Raw genomic sequence first — 19,490 nt, forward strand, 5'->3', positions numbered from 1 at the left:
TGTTCCCTCCTGTAATATGCCATGAAAGGACTGTCAAGGTTTTAGAAGTATCCAGAAACCAATCAAAATTTCCAGTACAAGGTATTAGTAGAAGTGGAATTTCTTAGGTAGCAATAATGTAGGATGCTGCCATTCTTTAAAATTAGGATCAGATTTAGTGGAGATGGCTGTACCCTGAGCATCTAAGTGGACTGCTTTGGATTAATCTATCTTCCAATACTTTTAAAAACAGAACTTATACTTTTTCTTCCTGCAATCATTACAATTTCACTCTCATCTCTTTCCTTACCGTCCATGTCAATATTCTTTCTCAGTATCTATTCTTAATGCTATCAAATAAAGTCTGTCTCTCATTCAGAACTTCTTATCACTCTTCCATTCTTCATTAACTCTCAATCTTTCATTCTACAAAATCAAATCAATCACATTTTTTATATTCATTCCTTTGCTTTGGGTACATACTACATGAAGGCACATGAAAAAAAATCACACATTTGAAATAAATTGATCTTTTTCTAAACCAATACTTACTAAATGCCATAAACACATTCATTGTCAGGTCTCAGAATCCCAATAAGTTTTTGGTATTATTTTCTGGCCTCATTTTCACAGTTACCAGATGATGAAAGCTATCCATTACAGCTTTTCTCAATCAAGGTGTATTGTGTAATTAGGTTACTACCCTTAATAGTCCCTATCTATATGTAGAACTCCCTGCTAATGGAAAGGACACATTTGGCTACACTGCCAAAAGTACAACCAAACTAACTTTTACCAGAAACAAGATTATTCTATTTTATGTGACCTATGCTCTCTGTTCTGGAGATTACTTTATAAATCAACATAGCATTGCCACTATCCCATCAAACAGGAGATATATACAGAATGTCATAAATTAAGAATTATGGCAAAATCAAAAATTAAAATATCGCAGCCTTCTAGAGAGCTAAGAGGAAATTAGAGCATACATACATTTATTACAGCGTGCAGAGCACCAGATTTAAGTTAAAGGAATAATGCTACTTAAAAGTACATTAGACTTGGTTTTGTTAATATTTTTAATTGTAAATTGTTGATCTTAAGATGCTTTTATCTTTCAAAACCTTTTTTCATACCACTACCCACTTACAAAATACATTTGAAGTATACTAACACATATATCTTGTCTACTTGCTTATTTTCTCTATTTTCTTCCATCAGCAATTTTTGAAGAACAGTTTTCTTCTTCACTGACATAAACACTTACAAAATTGACCATTTCTCCTCTAACCATGACCCTGATATTTAAAACTTAACAGACATCCAATTATTTGACCCTGGATTCTTATTTGACTGTAGAAACAAATGATCCTTACTTTTAACTCTTAATCTTCAACATAGTGATCTCATGCTATAAAACTGCCAGGCTTTATTGAATTCCTTGCAAAGCCTCCCTCTCCAGTTCTGATCTCAGAGGGTGGAGGGTTTTTTTTCCCTGCAAAGAATTAGCAGTATGCTATTAAATAACTGACTTCCTTCTCATTGTTTAGATTAACTGAGCTATAGTGAGGCCTGAGCATGGAGCAGCTTGGAACCTACGTTTGGTTTAGGCCCCTGCAGCTCAAAGCAGTCTCATGTGAACCATCTGTAAATGATCAGATTGCGGCAAAGAACCTAAACAAAAATCTCATATACCAGCACAGTCTCCTTTTTGTTCTGCTTCTACAGTCCCATTTCCTGTAATAAACAAAACCACATTCCAGGTCTGAATGTATGGAAAATTCTGAAGGTCCTCCATGCAGCCGCCCCTGAATTTCAACTGTTATTATAAAAAGATTGTAAACAAATAACTTTTTTGACATTCCCAGAACATATAGCATAAATCAATTCACTACCTCAAGGGCATTTTTCTCATCTTGGTAAGACAAGAAAGGTCAGTCCATGACAAAAATACATAATTATTCTTCTGTTGGTTATTTTTGCAGTGAATAGCCTGTAATTTAAAAGGAAAAATGCTGAGCTCCAGATTTTCAGTTTTATGCTGCATCTCTTTGTGCACACAACATAACTATCCACTATGCTAATATACTTCTAATGCTACATGCAAGGGTCAAGAGAAGATGATTGTGTGAATATAGAATGACACAGAGTTTGGGTGTTTGTTTTGCATGCCTAGAATCATTTCTGAAAGGTTCAATTCCTAGTCACTGTAATATCTTAATATGGAAGCAGAGTGAGAAAGAGTTTGTGGATATACATTTTGGATCTCAAATACCAAAATTTAGTTAAAAAGACTAAACTCAGAAATGAAGGTTTATGACTGGTTGAACACTGGTTGGCATGCAGTTGTAATTGAGCCACAGATCCATTAATTGATATAATAGATGTCCAATCAATAGTACACATTTCCCAAAGATGTTTTTCATTTTGAAAGGTACTTTATCACAAACCTGACTTCTAACTCATTTAGAAAGCCAATTAGCAACTTCAACCACTGTTCGGCAATCATAAATTTCACCAAAGAGAAGTGTGAAAAGGTAATTTTCAGATATTTTGGAGTAAATCATGTAGTTCTGCAGCAACATCTGGTGTAGCTCAACATTAATGCTGGAAATTCTATCTATGAATCAGCACTGTACGGTAGGTGTATATTGCTAGTTTATCAACAAATCCCAAGTGTGAAAAATTGCATAGATAACAAAAGCCTCTTTTCCATTTTAATGACCCAAACTTTTCAACAGTGAAGCATAATTCAACTCTCAGTTTGTACTCCTACTCACTAGGAGTTGATTTGTCAGAATTACTCATCAAAGGAAAGGCTGGGCAGTGATAAGAGACAGGAGGGAAGCTGAAATAAGGTATGTTATCTGAGAGCCCCATGGCCTCACATATATTGCTAAAGTAGGAGTTCTAGAATTATTGCTCTGTTCCTGGAAAATATGGGTGAGTTGTCAACATACAGTCACACCATTGACTATCTCTGCAAGGTTCAATGACCTTGATTAAACAAAAAGGCCTTCATAAAAATTAAAAACTCCAACATTTCTGTTCTTCTACACTCTCAGTGCATCATGCTCACACTGCATCAGCATTTCTATAACAAGGTATATGTTCAGCATTGGCAGACCAGCCTGGCAGTCAATTAACTGTTGGAAAAGGAATTTTACCTATAAAGCTGTATGATAGCACTAACAATTTATATACCTTGCAAGAGAGAAGCTTCCTGTGGTATTATCCATTAGAAGCCAAAGCAGATAAGAAGGATAGAGATGGCTGTAGCTGAATTATAAATTATTCAGATCGGTTGTTAATGAAAACTAATTACTATGTATCTTTTATAGAAAAATAAATTGGATGTCTAGAGAAATTCGGTATTTCTGTGATTTCCAGTCACCATATTTAAGAAATCATAGCATGTTGAACAGCTCACCATGTAACTGAGGATCCTATGCATTGATTTGCCATCTACATAACTTTTAAGTGGAAAATTATACTGCAAATATAATTTAAGGTCCCCACAACAAAATTGACATATTTTTTTCTCTGTCATTCATGATTAGGTTTATGGTATACAGAAGAAATAGCTAGTTTTGAAGAGTTGAGCATCTGAATTTCACCTGAGAATTTTTGAGAGTTTGAAAGCAGCCCCAAACTCCTATGTTTCATTTAGTTTTATCCCACCTTTGTTATTTTTATAAATAACTTTAGGTTGCAAACTTACTTAATACTCCTATCTCCTCCTCCTCCTCCCCCCCACCACCACAACAATAACCCTGTGAAATGGATTGTGCTAACAGAAAGTTACTGGCCCAAAATCACATAGCTGGCTTTCCTGCCTAAGATGGGACTAGAACTCACATTTTCCTGGTTTTTAGCCTGATTGCCTTAACCACTAAACCAAACTGGTTCTCTCAATTCTCAGACAGGCTATATTCTTATTTTTCAGGAGTATTGGAGAAATGACTTGATTTATTTCTGGCTCAAGCTGAAATTGAAATTGTTACAAAACTACATTATTTGGAGATTCCATGGCTGTTTTTTATTATTATTATTATTATTATTATTATTATTATTATTATTATTATTATTATTATTATTATTATTATTATTATTATTATTATTGGAGGGAATCCCTGTGTTATCCTTCCACTTGCCTCTTGAGCTTTAGGTTCTGTAAGAGAAATCCTGCCTTAGTTGTTATATAATTCCTTCTCATGTCATATTGCACTTACCATTTAAGCTGTTTCTGTTCTGTGTTCATGCCAGCTTGACACTAAGCCAGTTTAAATACATCCTGTCAGCATTGAGACACATTGGCAACAGCTTGCAAGATGTTTAGTCTGGACAGCAAGATACCACATACCTCTATTAGACAAGCCTCCTGCTGCTGTGCCATTTTTCCCCCCAGGAAGCAATTTCCAATCACTTTCCTTCCCGTGACCAGTTCTTATTGCTGTATGATACTTTTATAAGTGTGTGCATGTGTGTGTTAATACACACACACACACACACACACACACACACACACACACACACACGGGAGTAAGATTATATAGAGATCCATAACATCTTTTACAACTATTATTATGAATGCTATTATAGTATTTGCCTTCTGAATATTTGTAAAAAGAAGGTTGCTGGTTCAAAAACAAGATAAAACTTATTTGCTATTAAGTAATTTTTTTAAAAAAATTACTAATTTACTAATTTTCTTTTTCTGAATGTGCTATTTTTCCCAGTTTATGTGTATCACTGTATCATCCAAGTAAACTTATGCTGCACATGTTCAGTGGAATTTACTCCGAGTGAAGTGTGTATCAGATTAAGATGGACATCCCTTTAAAATTTATCCTATAAATATCTGATATTGATAGACTTGGGATCAGCCCTACCATTAGACTGGTAGGTTCTGGGGGGGGGAGAAATTGTCCTCCTCAGAACGGGCTCGCAATTTGGGTGTCCTCCTAGACTCACAGCTAAGATTAGAGCAATATCTGTCAGCTGTGGCTAGGGGGACCTTTGCACAGGTTCGCCTGGTGCACCAATTGCGACCCTACTTGGATCAGGAGGCTCTCCTCACAGTCACTCATGCCCTTGGCACGTCACGGTTAGATTATTGCAACACACTTTACATGGGGCTACCCTTGAAAAGTGTTCAGAGACTACAGTTGGTTCAGAACGCAGCCGTGCGAGCTGTCATGGGTGCACCTAGGTACACCCACATTACACCAATTCTCCGCAAGCTGCACTGGCTCCCTATTGGTCTCCGGTCACAATTCAAGGTGTTGGTTATTACCTTTAAAGCCCTACATGGCTCAGGGCCAGGTTATCTTCGAGACCGCCTTCTACCGCATAGCTCCCAGCAACCGGTAAGATCCCATAGAGTTGGTCTCTTCCGGGTCCCGTCAGCTAAACAGTGCTGGCTGGCGGGTCAGCGGGGGAGGGCTTCTCTGTTGCTGCCCCAGCTCTCTGGAACCAGTTACTTCCTGAGATCCGGACCATCCCCACTCTATTGGCCTTCCGAAAAGTGGCTTTTCCAGCAGGCCTGGGGCCATTGATCTCGCTGTTGCAATCTGGCGAGATCCGGCCATGAATGGTGTGAATGGGTTTTAATTGTTTTTAATGTTTTAATGTTTAATGTTTTTATATATGGTTTTTAATGCATTGTAAGCTGCCTTGAGTCTTCGGAGAAAGGCGGCATACAAGTTGAATAAATAAATAAATAAATAAATAAATAAATAAATAAATAAATAAATAGACAAAGTGAGACAATTACCTGCTATAGTGAGATACTGAGGATCAAGAGCCAGCAGAAGGTAGTTGGAAGTCGCAGGTATTCCCAGTATAGCTCAATTCCTGTTTGTTATCTATTGCCACAGTTACAGTAAAAGTCAACTGCCAATTCAGCTGCTTTCTGTACAGCAATTGGAGGGAAGTATTATCTTGTTTTTTTAAATCAAAGAGAAAAAATATTAGCCAGCTTTGGATGCAATATATGCAACATATATGACCATAGTCTTGAATCTGTAATTTGCAGCATATTGTTAACATTTTAAAGGTCATAGTCTGAGCCAGTTGAAAGGACTGATTTATAGGAGATAACAGAGGCTTCCTTATCAAGGACACAAACCCAACTCTATTTTTTAGTATCTGAGATGAAATACAAAATAAAGGTCTCAGAGAAAAATTTATATCATAGCTGGACACACTATAGTGTTCTTTAGGCATCTGTTAACATCCAGTGCAAAATGTTAGGCATCTTTTAATTGACTGGAAAAAATGTCTGGCATGCACTGTAAAAGAAAAGGCAATAATGAGAGTTCATTCTTCTTTTTTTATTAAAGAAAAATTGTGAAGGAAGGATCTTTTTTCATTCAAAAGTATCAAACTAAGGGAACTTTTCTTTCAATTTTAAAAATCAAATAGCTCTTGTATATGCTTATTTTTGTGAAATGCCACATATTCTGAATGAACCTAGCCTGTATCACAAAAACTGTCCTATGAAACATAACATTTAGCAGTTTATTGTCTCTGCCTGTCCATCTGTCTGTCATGACATAGGCAAATATTCAAGGGAAAAAATATGGCTCCACAAACAATAAGTTACTAGCTGGACTATTTGCTTCTGACATGCTGTCTGAAGGAAGCTTGAAGATGGAAGGTCACATCCCATCTCAGGAAGAAAAATGCCACATTAACTGCTTCCTAGTGAAAAACATAATGCCAACTAGGAAATTGAATGATCCAATATACTTCCCTAATCAATTGACTGTTTGTGATAAAGCATCTCATTTAACATGGTAGGTTTTCAAAGAACACATCCTAACCAAACTTATAAGGCAATACTGCACAGTATGTTTGGGTGTCTGTCTATCTAGCTATTTATCTGCAGTATTGTGAACACACAATCATACATGGTAATGTTCACTTGATTTTCTAAATAATTTTCCTTGGATCACATTATATTACATTAAACTTTATAAAGGCGGGCTTTAAAAACTTTGCTTAATACAGTAAATAATTAATAAAAATGCACATAAAAACAGATTTATCTTTAATTATGTCTTGCCTTCTTGATTTTTTTGATCTCACTCTGCAGACATTCCTTGGGGAGTAATTGGTATGAGTTTTTTTATCAATTGAGTACACGCCAACTGGAGAATATAAAAAAAAATGTATTAACATAAGGTTCAGGAAAAAAAAAAGGAACTTCAAAACATTTCAGAGTTTTAAGAGAAGCCTGAAGCTTCTGGAGAAGCTTGTATATGGACATATATCAGTGTCAGAATATAATCCTGATCAATCATACAAAGGCGGTCATCTCTAACAAGTATTATATTATTGTATTTCTCATTATTTGGATAGTTTCAGAATAGTTTCTTTTTCACTGATATTGTTAGTGAAACAAGGTAGTGCTTAAATTGTAGATTTAAGAATAACATGGGTTTGGAAATTAGGTGTGTCATGGTGATATTCTTTCCGCAATACCTCAACCACTAGATATAAATGAGTTCAAAACTCCCAGGTATGCAGCATCCAGATTTCTTGAAACCCTAAATGGGTTTGGACAGTTGCAGTAAATACAAAAAGCTAAAATTGCAGATGAACAGATTGAAAAGGTCTGACATTTATTCCCATGTGACCTTTACTAAGGACAGTACAGAGCTGTTTTCATCTTAATCAAATGCAAGATCCGTATGCTAGTGATTTGGATAAAGGTCATCTTAGTCGCCAGTGTTGGATGTTTTGATGCTGCCTACCAAAAGAATATATATTGAATATTGCTACCAACAAGGTATGCTAAAGAACTGAGATAGCCCACACTTCAAACTGAAGAGGAATTAGTTCTAACAAAAGGGCAACTCGGAATATATTTCAGAATTAGAATTTCAATGCACACTGTTATATAGTGGATATTTTTACTTGTTCGGTTTTCTGTTTAAAGACAAAATATGTAACAGATGTTTTGTGTATACAGGTAGTCCTCAACTTACAACCACAACTGAGCCAAAAATTTATGTTGTGAAATGAGTTTTCCCCATTTTATGACCTTTCTTGCCACAGTTGTTAAGTGAATCACTGCAGATAATGTTCCTAACCTGGTTGTTAAGTGAATCTGGCTTCCCCCATTAACTTTGCTTGGTGAAGGTGATCACATGACCCTAGGACATTGCAATGGTCATAAATATGAACCAGTTGCCAAGTGTCTGAATTTTGATCATGTGATCACGGGGATGCTGTAAAGGTCGTAGCTGAAAAACAGTCAGAAGTCACTTTTTTCAGTGCTATTGTGACTTTAACAGTCACTAAATGAACTGTTGTAAGTTTAGGACTTCCTGTATCTGCTTCCATGAGGACTATGCATGAATGGGCCACCAACAATTATAGGAAGCATTAACAACTTTTGTTGCCAGTGTCACCTGGTGTTCAAATGAATGCAATATTTTTTTAAAAAAGATATTGAGATAATGTCCCATCCAAGCACAGAAGGGACTGAGGTTTGCCATTCCACCCCCCATAAATTTTGTTATGTGACATAGCTTCTAGCCTTCCACCTCTGTTGCCTCATCCTGCTACATGTGAAGAATCACAGGCAATAGCATCTAATAAGCAATCAGCTGGAAGTGACCAGTGAGGCTAAAAATAAGTCAGTGTCTCAGCTGATCCTATTTTTATAAAATTATAAACATAGTATGCATAGAATTTAGGTTTACTCTTAATAACGAAGCAATCTAATTTACAAATCCCAAATTAATGAACATATCAGAATGCACTTGATGTCTGATATTCATTTGTCAAAACTTTGCAATGCATTTTTCTAATTTAAAATAAATGTGTTTTTAATTAAGCATTAGGAAAAATGGCATATAGCATTAAATATAGTGAGGGTGAAGGTTTAGTCTCCGAGCTTGTGGTTTGGTTTCCAAACGTTTCATTACCAGGCTAGGTAACATCTTCAGCAGAGTTAAGGGGATGTCAGTGTCCTTCAGTTTATAAGGCTTCAGGTGTGTATTATACAGTATTATACTGTCAAGTGAGGGTTTTGTGATGGGTCAGGTATCATCACCTGATAGGTCGTGATGGGGAAGTTACATCAGATGAGGGTCATTGCGTGGTGAAATGTTGGCTGAGGGGTTACATGGGGTTGTTGAGGGTCGGTACTGGTTGGCTGTGCAATTGATTTGGATTCTGGGGGGTTCATAGGCTGGTTGTAGGTCAGTGTGTCTGTTGATGGAATTGTTTGTGGACTAAGCCAAATGCCAGGCTTTGATGAACTCACAAGTGTGGTGGGTGGTAGCTTGGCTGATGATTTTTGTGTAGCTCCAATCGAACTGGTACAGTTTGGTGTCTATTGGGTAGAGATTAAGAGTTTGGGATCATGGTGTTTGATTGTCAGCTGGTGTTTGTGGATCCTGGTTTTCAATTGATGTGATGTTTGTCCCACGTAGAATTGATTACAATTGATTTTATAGATTACCTTGTTTCTTGTTTTCATCCTTCTGTACCTTGTCTTTGGTTCTAGATAATTCCTGGTGGAGTGTGGCTGTGAATTTGTGGGCTATTGCTATTCCAAGAGGTTGGAGAATTCTGGCTGTCATTAAATATTGTTTTATGAGACATAATAAGATTATAAACAACTGAATTTCAACATGCACAAAAAATGCATTTGAATTTCAAACAGACTGGAATGGGTTATATGGAATATAAGCTGGGGAAAATAAAAATATTATAGACATAAAATGTGCATTTTAATTTCCATTTTCTATTTTAAAAATGTTTTGGGATATATGGGAACATGAACATAACATCCAAATGCAATGAAATTTCATTTTTTCTCCCTTGTTTGAAGTAGCCATTTGCCATGTGATTCCGGAAAAAAGGCACAGTTGCTTTAAGTAGTTGAGAGGACTACATTCATGCCTTTTATATGCTGAAACACATTTTGGAGATGAATTCTTACAGTTGAAATCTACAATGTGAATGCAAAAATAATTCCTTTAGTGAAATTTTCATAAAAATGACTAAATAATATAAGTTTAGTTGAACTGTCACTTATTAAGCCCTAATGTTAAATAGAAAATCAGGCTATATTTTTTTAGCTATACTGAAGTTGAGATAATTGGAACCAGCTGTTGTTTCTCAGCCATCATGGAAGGCATGCATAGCATCTGCATGTGGCAAATAAAATGAGGAGAAAGAACATGAAGAAAACCGTTGAAGTTCTGTATGAAAAAGCCTCAGGAATTTATCATGTGCTTCTTTTGGAAAATATCTGATTTTTGTCTAGGCATGCCAATTTGAAAGATGAGAGCAATAAAATTTTATTCATGTTCAGATTTTAATTTCCATAGTGCAATTTCTGCAGACTTCATAACTCATTGTAGACTGTTTTTCCTCTCACTGAGGTGGTCACAGTTAAATATATATTTAAGTGAAACCACCTTGAATCAATTACAAAACACAAGCAAAAGAAACAATGCATACCCAGCATTTAATTAATCTTCGAAGAGAAAAATGTATGCCTTGTGCAAACCACTTCCATAGATTCATTTGTTGTTCCTTATTTCCTTAGAGGTTGTGCACTAAAAAATAGTATTTGTTTTGGCCAAGCTGATATGCTGACTTTGCTCACAGGGATGGTTAAACAAAACAGCTTCCCCAAAAATACTAATAATGAATTCAGTTTATAATTGTACATGGATTCCACAATTTTTCTCCTCAGGGATTGTGGGGTGGGGGTGGAGAATGAAAGTCCAGAAGAACTGTGAATGGGATCTTTACTTTATTTCTTTTGCCACACTACAGTCATCCTGACATATTATTATCAACAATTTGCCAGAGAAAGAGAGGGGGATTTTTTTTTTATTGGGGTGTAACAAAATTTTTTAAAAATGATGTAGAGATTGAAAGTTAATTCAAAGATAAATGCATTGATTAGCATTTGGCTAGTATGTGGAAAAAGAGTTTTAAAAAAGTCTTTTTTTAACAGTAGCGACCATAAGCAATTTCTATATTTCCTCTGGTATAACAAGTGTATGCAATGTATCTCAAAGGACTAATCAGGTGTGTGCATGTGTTCCTATTCTCTATCTTCTTCTGTGTTTATGGATGGATGGATGGATGTATTTTAGGGTTTAATAGGATAGGTATATGCTTGTTGCCTCTGTATGCAGTTCAGGGGTGCTATTCAGCAGGTTCTGACAGGTTCTGGAGAACCGGTAAATACCATCACTGGCTGGCCCCAGAGTGGGATAGGAATGGGGATTTTACAGTATCCTTCCCCTGGAGTGGGAAGGGAATGGAGATTTTGCAGTGTCCTTCCCCTGCCACACCCACCAAGCCACGCCCACAGAACCGGTAGTAAAAAAATTTGAATTCCACCCCAATGCAGTTGCATAAGTATACAGTCAGGTCCATAAATATTGGGACATCGACACAATTCTAACATCTTTGGCTCTATACACCACCACAATGGAGTTGGAATGAAACAAACACAATGTGCGTTAACTGCAGACTGTCAGCTTTAATTTGAGGGTTTGTACATCCAACTCAGGTGAACGGTGTAGGACTTACAGCAGTTTGTATATGTGCCTCCCACTTGTTAAGGGACCAAAAGTAATGGGACAATTGGCTTCTCAGCTGTTCCATGGCCAGGTGTGTGATATTCCCTCATTACCCCAATTACAATGTGCAGATAAAAGGCCGAGAGTTCATTTCAAGTGTTCTATTTGCATTTGGAATCTGTTGCTGTCAACTCCAAAGAGATCCAAAGAGCTGTCACTATCAGTGAAGCAAGCCATCATTAGGCTGAAGAAACAAAACAAACCCATCAGAGAGATAGCAAGAACATTAGGCGTGGCCAAAACAACTGTTTGAAACATTCTCAAAAAGAAGGAATGCACCGGTGAGCTCAGCAACACCAAAAGACCTGGGAGACCATGGAAAACAAGTGTGGTGGATAACCGAAGAATTCTTTCCCTGGTGAAGAAAACACCCTTCACAACAGTTGGCCAGATCAAGAACACTCTCCAGGAGGTAGGTGTACGTGTGTCAAAGTCAACAGTCAAGAGAAGACTTTACCAGAGTGAATACAGAGGGTTCACCACAAGATGTAAACCATTGGTGAGCCTCAAAAACAGGAAGGCCAGATTAGAGTTTGCCAAACAACATCTAACAAAGCCTTCACAGTTCTGGAACAAGATCCTATGGACAGATGAGACCAAGATCAACTTGTACCAGAGTGATGGGAAGAGAAGAGTATGGAGAAGGAAAGGAACTGCTCATGATTCTAAGCATACCATCTCATCAGTGAAGCATGGTGGTGGTAGTGTCACGGCGTGGGCATGTATGGCTGCCAATGGAACTGGTTCTCTTGTATTTATTGATGATGTGACTGCTGACAAAAGCAGCAGGATGAATTCTGAAGTGTTTCGGGCAATATTATCTGCTCACATTCAGCCAAATGCTGCAGAACTCATTGGACGGTGCTTCACAGTGCAGATGGACAATGACCCAAAGCATACTGCAAAAGCAACCAAAGAGTTTTTGAAGGGACAGAAGTGGAATGTTATGCAATGGCCAAGTCAATCACCTGACTTGAATCCCATTGAGCATGCATTTCACTTGCTGAAGACAAAACTGAAGGGAAAATGCCCCAAGAACAAGCAGGAACTGAAGACAGTTGCAGTAGAGGCCTGGCAGAGCATCACCAGGGATGAAACCCAGCGTCTGGTGATGTCTATGTGTTCCAGACTTCAGGCTGTGATTGACTGCAAAGGATTTTCAACCAAGTATTAAGAAGGGAAAGTTTGATTTATGATTATTATTCTGTCCCATTACTTTTGGTCCCTTAACAAGTGGGAGGCACATATGCAAACTGCTGTAAGTCGTACACCGTTCACCTGAGTTGGATGTACATACCCTCAAATTAAAGCTGACAGTCTGCAGTTAACGCACATTGTGTTTGTTTCATTCCAACTCCATTGTGGTGGTGAATAGAGCCAAAGATGTTAGAATTGTGTCGATGTCCCAATATTTATGGACCTGACTGTATGTTGCCTCAATGTGAGAGAGAGAGAGTTCTAATATGGCGATGTGCATATTTATTGCTACTTTCTATGTGTGTCTTTATTTTATTTAGTTATTTTATTTATATACAACTTTTATTATTTTTATAAACAGCTCAAGGCAGCAAACATAGCTAATGTCTTTCTACCATCTATTTTTCCCACTACAACAACACTGAGATGAGCTGGGCTGAAAGAGAGTGACTGGCCCAAGTCACACAACCAACTTTCATGGCTAATGTAGAACTCAGTCTTCAAGGTTCTAGACTAGTACCATTAGATCAGATTGGAACTCGAGCAGATGATGTGGTGTGGTATGTATGTGTGTTTATGAAAGAGGGAGAGGGAGAGAGAGAGAGAGAGACAGATTCTAATCTGCATAGGAGTATATTTGTTGCTTCAATTTTCATGTGTTTATTTGAGAGAGGATCTAACTCTCAATAACCTTGTGTTAAGCTCTGTGAGGACTTAATCAAGCTCTGAAATCCAGAGGCAATGATGGATGCTGACAGGATTTCCCCTAAGTCACCTCTCTTGTGTTTTGATGGAGAAGTGCTCTTAACTTGGCAAAGAGCTCCATAAAAAGCAAGCATATGAGTCATTTGACTAAAATGGTAAGTATGCTAAAACACGAAGAACAAATATGATTGACCATAGACTCAAGCTTTTATCTGAGACTATGTCGTAATGATCAGGGTATACTTTTTCATAGTTGCTGAACTAGCAGAAAAAATTACATTGGTCCTTTTTATGCAAGTTGCTCTTTTTGGGATTTACTAGGCTCAAAGACTATCCTGCTAACTGTTGGATTGGGTATTCTAGGTATCTTTTGGTCAAAACTATTCACATACTGGTTATGGGCTGCAAGAATAAAAGATTTGATTTGACACTCATAAAGTCTTGGGGTTGAGTGGTAAATATGCAGGGTATCACAAAGATGAGGTAACATTTGAATGGCATTGGAATCTCTCAAGTCACTTATAAATTAGTTTGAGTCCTGCCTCTTGGATGTCAGATCCATGTCCATTCGGATTAGTATTTGTGAACACAGGGAATATCAAGGTGTAAGCATGAAATTATTGCAAAAAACATCAGGACATTATCTCACTTGCTATTTATATAATCAAGGGAAGAATAAAATTGGATTCATGGGACTTAATAAGTCAGAATCCACTTGTCATTATATTGATACTTGTCCTATATCTTCTCCTCTCCCCTCCAAAAAAAACCCCCACCTGGATTATCTTCCTAGGTTTCTGGGGAAAATGTTAAGTGATTAGATGAATCAAAGGTCCGAGGTGGTGCAGTGGTTAGAGTGCAGTACTGCAGCTACTTCAGCTGACTGCTAGTTCAGCAGATCAGCGGATCAAATCTCACCGGCTCAAGGTTGACTCAGCCTTCCATCTTTCCGAGGTGGGTAAAATGAGGACCCAGATTGTTGGGGGCAATATGCTATTTTACTATACTGTCTTTGGTGTAAGCCACCCAGAGTCTTCAGACAGTGGGTAGCATAGAATATGACAAACAAACAAACAAACAAACAAACAAACAAACAAATGTGATTTTTTTTTCAGGTTATATGGATTTTATAACCTGAAAAGGTCAAACACTGCATTCTTCAAAAATATTTTCATACAAGTATGGAGATGATCATGTTATGCTTTGGGAATGCTTTGCTGGCTAAGAATAACTTGTTGAAGGAAGTATGAATTCTGTTTTATGTATCAGAGTATTCTGAAGAATACCAGGCCATCTATTAGCTGAAGCTGCAGCACAAATAGGTCATGCAGAAAAATAATCATCCAAAACATAAACAAGTCTACAACAGAATGAATGAATAGGAATAAATTCAGTGCTTTGGTGTGGTCAACTCAAACCTTGACTTAAATCCTACAGAAATACTGTGCAAGATCTGAAACAAGTCATTCCTGTCAGAAAACTTTGAATTGAATTCGATTGAAGCACTTGACTGAATTTCTTCATAGTAACATGAGACGTTGATTACCAATTACAGGGTATGTTTGTTTGCAGATACTGTAGCTAAAGATGGTAAAATTCAGTAATTCCTAAACCTAAAGAGGTGATTATTTTTGCACAATGGCACATTGTATGTTGCAATACTTTGGTCATGAAATAAAACAAATTAGCTCCCAAATCCCCTTAGATCTACATGAAGTTCTATTACTATTCAGTGGCAAAGAATAGAAAAGGGGCAAAGGTACCTTTACAGAACTAATTTAAAAGTAATAATATATCCAAAAGATATATTTAAAAGATATTTAAAAGGAAAAGGAATTTTAATATGTGGGAGAAAAAGAAAATACATACATTGGCAGAGATAGAGGATTTCAACTGGTGTTTACAATGTGCACTGCTACTAGTAGTTAATGTTCATCCTTTGTAGCAAAAAACTCCTTGTTTACAAAAAGTTAGCTCCATTGATTTTGATGCCATTTATCTAATACAAATCTCATTAAGATGATACCAGAGCTCAATAATAAACGTCTGCATTGTTTTGTCCTTCAATACACTTTTTATTAGTTTCTTCCCTATCATAGATGTGATGAACCAAAGTCTGCTTGATTCCCACAGAAAGGCACTTGAGAATCAAGTTGGTATTTTCTTTAAAAATAAAAAAAAGCTAGGGTTTTTTTTTCCATTATTTTTTTTAAGACAGTCAGATTCCTTTTTTTATTCCAGCAATTACAAAAACATTTTTCATCCTGCCTTTCTTTATAGATGTACTGTAATTCTTCTGCACACTGATTTAATTTGCTTGCATTTGGCTAAGAAACAGCTTTTTTTTTTTTTTCAAGTGGTGTTTGGGTTTTTTTTTTTTTTTGTTTGTTTGTTTGTTTTTTGTTTTTTTTGGTTTGGCTGTTTTTTGTTTTGGTTCCCTTGATCAGACAAGCATTGGAAGTTTAAGAAAGTCTGGAGCCAGTCAGCCTTCAACACATGGAAAGATAATGGAGTCTATTTGGAAGCAACCCACAGGAAAATAAAAAGGTGCAGATGTGTCAGGAATAAATGCCTTGCCTCTGACCCAGAGCTAGAGGCAGGGGGGCTGGACAAGCCAGCCCCCAAGGTCCACCCTAACCCAATAATCCCTCCTTACCTTAGACACGCCCAGGGGGTACTTAAGGGTCAGCTATGCGGTCCTGCCTCAGTTCCAGACTTGTACCTGTAATGATAAGATGCTTCATTAATAAACAATACCTGATTTAATGAATATTTGCTTATGGAGTTATTGGGCACGATCCTTGAACACATTTAACAATATGGTAGCAGAGGATGGTTTAACAGCCCAATCCTAATACTCCACAACATGCAAAGGACCACGACAGACATGGTGAATACCAGAGCATTCACCAAGAAGATGGCAGAACGGCCTGCCCAACCCGAAGCCACGCAAGGAGAGGCACCCGAGACGAGCGGCCTACTCCACCACCCATGCACCCCGGCCAGAAGCGACGAGGGGTGGAAGAAACACGAGACCCCAAAAGGAGAAAAGCACGACCTAAAAAAGGAAAACTTCTGGAGTTGATAGATTCGTCACAAAGCAACACCGACCTCATCGCGGAACTCCGAAGCCTGATCAAAGGCTGCGAAGCAGCGAGTGAGGAAGATGAAGATGAATCCGACTACAGCGACGAAGATGCGGTAAGGGAGGACTTCCCCCACCAGAAACCCACCGAAAAGGCCGAAGGAGACTTCGCACCCTTTTTACGGTGGCCATCTTGGGAGGCGACGTCATCAAAAATGGCCGACCACCCACCAATAGATTCCCGAGATTTAAATCTCATGGCGGGAATCGGGGCCTATTCTAAAGTAGCCGCCCAAAACTACCACAAAAAACAAGAAAGCCCAAAGCCAAAACCTACAGGCCCACCAACAGAGCCTGAGGTCAACAAAGCCATCCAACTAATCACCGTGGCCCTAGGGGACAAGATGAAGTTACCGAACACGCACCCCGGTGCTAGGCCAAAGCGCAAAGGGGACCCTAATGCGAAGAGGGCCGACATCGGCACCCACCCTGGGGAACTGACCGCTACCGCACGGGCCCAGGCCCACCCAGAGCTCGCAAGGAGCCTCCCCATAAAAACTGGGCACCGAAGGCGATGGGACTACTCACCGGACCGACGACCGGGACCAGATCCATGGCCCATGGGGCCATCTGCAGGCAGGGGATGTCCATCGGCGGGCAGGGGACTCGGCCCGACACCCGGAGGCGACACCCACACAAGGCCGGGCCATCCGGGACCATTCGCAGCCCCAACGGGACTTCCAACCTCCACCGACGACCCTCACCGCTTCCCGAGGCTCCAGATGACGATCCGCGACGATCCCGAACAAGCGAGGCCGACCAAGGAGGAACCGAAGGCCCATCCGGAAGATTGGGGCCTTCACCTGGGAGCTGCGGGGACGAGTTCCTCACTCCACGGCGGCTGGGCAGAAATGAACCTCACGCATGCGCAATGCCTCCCTGTAAGAGGAACGGAACAAGACATAGAGCTACACCGACGCAAGCACACAGAGACAAGTCAGTTCAGACTTGCCACAGTCGTTCCTCTGCCTTATTGTGAGTACCCTTACGTGAGGAACTATGGACAGCGACATAATGTAAGTAATTTAACTTACAATTCAGGGACTTTGCCAAGTGACTTTCCCAAACTAAGACTAGATGGGGAGAATTTCCTGGACTGGAACCAGCAGCTCCAAGTCACCCTGCTAAAGGAAGATCTATTATCCCCAGTCACTGACCCCCCAGAAAAACCCTGGACTTTTGAATTAGATTGCATCCACCATAAAGCATACTGTTTTGTTATTGCCAGCATTACCCCCAGTATTTACCCCAGCATTAGCCACCACTTGACTGCTCTAGAGGTAATACAGAGGATGCACAAACTATTTTACTGCCAAAGCGTAGCAAGCACCACCAGGTTATCCAGGGAGTTCTACGCCACCAAACTTAAAGCAGGGACCCCAATGAGCGAGCATTTATTGTCACTAAATACCACCAGGGCTCAGCTGACACAAAGGGGGGAGGTCATAAGTGAGAGGACCATGATAAGCATCATTGTAAATTCCCTAGACCCCAGCTGGGACACCTTCATCACGCAGATAGACAACCTAGGGTCAGAGAAACTCTCACTGAAATTACTAACAAGCAAACTAATAGCTGAAGACAGCATCAGGAAAGACCGCTCACTAAGCCGCAGGGAGCAAAGACCCAGCAGGAAGGCTGAGCCACAGGGTAGGAACTACAGTAACACAGAGTGCAACATATGCGGGTCAAGAAACCACTACAAAAGGGACTGCCCTAGAAACACAGAGGACAGGGACAGGTCACATAGAAGGAACAGACCAGAACAAAGGGCAAGATACACTAGCAGACGCTCACCAGAGGACAGACACAGGCATAGGGATTCCCCTAGCCCCAGGGACAGGAGAAACCACAGGGACAGCTCCAGGGAGAGCCAGACTGGATCACTGTATGGCATAGGAGATCAAGAGCAACACATAGGCCAGGACAGGGAGGAAGGCACATGGCTGCTGGACTCAGGGGCCACAAACCATACCACATATGACCGTAACTTGCTAACCTCATTTACAGAAGAAAGTTTTATAATAAAAGTGGCTAACCAGAACAATGTGCAAGTAACAGGTAAAGGTAACGCATACGTGCCGGGGATAGGAGTAATACAAGGAGTGCTATTAGTGCCAAATATACCCTATAACATCCTTGCCACCCTAAAACTAAGCAAGGACAACAATGTCGAAGTGACATTCAAGGAAGGAAAGGCACAGGTAACTAGAGGGGGCAAAAGAATAGGGAAAGTAGTAATCAGTGGGGAACTGCCATTCTTCCACCCAGTCAGGGACAAGCAGCCCGAGGTAAACAATCACCGGAAGGTTAGACCCGACAACCCAGACAACACAAGTGGGGAAGTAGAGGGGGTTAGTCACACACACACCACTGATGATCCAAGTGAGCAGGGGACACCCAGGAAAGAAAAGCCAGCGATAGGAAAGCTAATGCATGACAACTGTGCCCACCTGTTACACAGAAGACTAGGACACATTAGCTTCCCTGTGGTGCAGAAAATGATGGAATGCTCTGAAGGTGTAAAAATAAAGAATTGTGAGAACTATCTCAAGTGTTCTATTTGTAAGAGCTCCAAATTAAAAACCAAACCAAGGCCCAAAAAGTCAGGGCGCACAACCAATTCAATCTTCCAATTCATACATATGGATCTAGTGGGACCACTAAGGCCCTCCATCAAATACAGGAAGAGGTACTTCCTGACCATAGTGGATGATTTCAGCCGCTATGGCTTCATATACACGCTAAAACACAAGAGCGAAGTATTCCAAAAATTTAAGGAATTCTACGCAAGGGTGGAGACACAATATAATACCAAGATCAGACAAATAATGACAGAC

Source organism: Pituophis catenifer, unplaced genomic scaffold (genome assembly GCF_029215685.1).
Source record: "Pituophis catenifer annectens isolate HBS135680 unplaced genomic scaffold, rPitCat1.0.hap2 SCAF_8, whole genome shotgun sequence".
NCBI classification, from domain to species: domain Eukaryota; kingdom Metazoa; phylum Chordata; class Lepidosauria; order Squamata; family Colubridae; genus Pituophis; species Pituophis catenifer.